Below are 2,979 nucleotides of genomic sequence, written 5' to 3'. Positions count from 1 at the left end.
AACTACATGAACACATGGAGATTAAACAACACACTCCTGAAAGCTGAATGAGTCAAAGGAGAAATTAAGAAAGAAAGAAAGAAATGTATTCCTGGAACTAAATGAAAAGAACAATACCACACAACAAAACCTCTGGGACATGTTGAAAGCAGTTCTTAGAGGGAAGTTTATAGCTCTAAGTGCCTACATTAAAAATTCAGAAAGAACACAAATAAATGACTTAACATTGCAACTCAAGAAACTTGAAAAGCATCAACAAATGAAACCTAAACCCAGCAGACAAGAAGAAATAACAAAAATCAGACCAGGAATTAATGAAATAGAAACAAAGAAAACAATACAAAGAGTCAACTAATCCAAGATCTGGTTCTTTGAAAAGATAAACAAGATTGACAGACCCTTAGCCCTGTAAAGCAAAAGAAAGAAAGAGAAACTCCAAATCAACAAAAACAGAGATGAAAGGGGAAACATAACAACAGATACCAAAAAAGATCCAGAACATTGTAAGTGAATGCTTTAAAAATGTATATGCTACTAAATTTGTAAACCTAAAAGAAATGGACAGGTATCTAAAGGCATGGGAATCACCAAAAATAAACCAAGAAGAGATCAACAGCTTAAATAGACCCATAACACATAAGGAAATTGAAAAAGTAATGAAAAAAAAAACCTCTTAACTAAACAAAGCCCAGGACCAGGTGGATTGACAGCAGAATTCTACCAGACATTTAAAGAAGATCTATATCCAATACTACTTAATTTATTCAAAATGATAGAAATGGAAGGAGACTTCCAAATTCCTTCTATGAAGCCAGCATCAACCAAACACCCAAACCGGCTAAAGATACAACCAAAAAAGAAAACTATAGACCCATATCCTTAATGAACATAGATGTAAAAATTCTCAAATAAATACTTGCAAACTGCATACACACATACAACAAAAAGATCATCCACCATGATCAAGAAGGCTTTATTCCAGAGATGCAGTGATAGTTCGATATTCATATGTCAATAAGCATCATAAATAATATAATTGGACTCAAAGACAAGAACCACATGGTCATCTCAATAGATGCAGAGAAGGCCTTTGACAAAAATAACATATATTTATGTTCAAAGTCCTAGAGGGAATTGGACTGGAGGGAACATACCTCAGCATAATTAAAGCCATATATAACAAACCCACAGCCAACATCATTCTGAATGGAGAAAAACTGGAAGCATTCCCATTGAAATCAGGAACCAGACAAGGCTGTCCACTGTCTCCACTCTTTTTTAACATAGTGCTTGAAACTCTTGCAAGAGCAAATAGAAAAGAGAAGGAAAGTAAGGGAGTAATAATTAGGAAAGATCAAATTATCCCTTTTTGCAGATGATATTATATCTAATAGATGCTAAAAAAATTCCACCAGAAAACTCCTAGAAATGATTAACACTTTCAGTAAAGTGAATTTTTTGAAGGAAATTAAAGGAGTAATAATTGGAAAAGGAGATGTCAAAAATTATCACTATTTGCAGGTGATATATTATACATAAGAGATCCCAAAAATTCCACCAGAAAACTCCTAGAAATGATTAACACTTTCAGTAAAGTGAAAGATTACAAAATTAATCTACAAAAGTCTGTAGACTTTCCTAAGTCAATAACAAACAATCAGAGAAAGTGTACATGGAAATAATCCCTTTCAAAATAGCCTTAAAAAAAATCTCACAATAAATCTGACCAAAGACATTAAAGAGCTCTACAATGAAAAATTTAAATCTTTAAGAGAAATGCACCAGAAGATGGAAGGACCTCCCATGCTCATGGATTGGAAGAATTAATATTGTGAAAATGACCATCCTACCAAAAGCCATTTATAGATTCAATACAATGCCAATCAAAATCCCCATGATATTCTTCACAGAATTGTAAAAAACCATCCTAAGATTCATATGGAAGCACAAAAAAACTTGGATAGCCAAAACAACCCTGAGTACTAAGAGCAATGCTGAGGGGATTACTATACCAACTTTTAAACTGTATTACAGAGCTATAGTGATAAAAACAACATGGTACAGGCACTAAAATAGACTCACAGATCAACAGAACACAATTGAAGACCCAAATATGAGTACATGCAATTTCAAGCACCTGGTATTTGACAAAGGGGCCAAGACCATTCACTGGAGGAAAGACAGCATGTTCAGCAAATGGTACTGGCTAAACTGGATCTCCACCTATAGAAGAATGAAACTAAATCCCTATCTTTTACCCTGCACAAAAGTCAACTCCAAATGGACCAAAGACCTCAATGTGAAGCCTGAAACTCTGAAACTGTTAGAAGAAAACATTGGCAATAATCTACAAGATTTTCTAAACCAGAAATCAATTGCTCTGGAAACAAGTGCAAGAATCAACAAATGGGACCTCATTAAACTGAAAAGCTTCAGCACATCAAAAGAAGTGAAGAGAAAACCCACAGAGTGGGAGAAAATCTTCACCAGCAACACATCTGACAGAGGTTTAACATCCATAATATATAAAGAACTCAAAAAACAAGGAATCAAGGAAGGTGATCTAGGAACAATAAATCATGAAGATATTACAATCATGAACATATATTCACCAAACTCTGGTGCACCCAACTTCATAAAAACAATACTACAGGACTTTAAGACCTAGATTAATCCCAACTCATTAATAGGAGGGGAATTCAATACCCCACAGTCTCCATCAGATAGGTCAACATGGCAGAGAGTTAACAGACAGACATCTGAATTAAACAAAACCATATATCAAATGGACTTAACAGACATCTACTGAGTATTCCACCCAAGCACCAAAGGACATACTTTCTACTCAGCACCCCATGGAACATTCTCCAAAATCAACCAAATACTGGTGCATAAACCAAAACTCAACAAATACAAAAAGATTGAAATAATTCCATGCATTCTATCAAACCACAATGCAATAAAGCTTACAATCAACAC

The sequence above is a fragment of the Nannospalax galili genome, unplaced genomic scaffold, assembly GCF_000622305.1.
Source record: "Nannospalax galili isolate Female #2095 unplaced genomic scaffold, S.galili_v1.0 scaffold528, whole genome shotgun sequence".
NCBI lineage: Eukaryota > Metazoa > Chordata > Mammalia > Rodentia > Spalacidae > Nannospalax > Nannospalax galili.
This window is presented reverse-complemented; position numbering follows the sequence as displayed.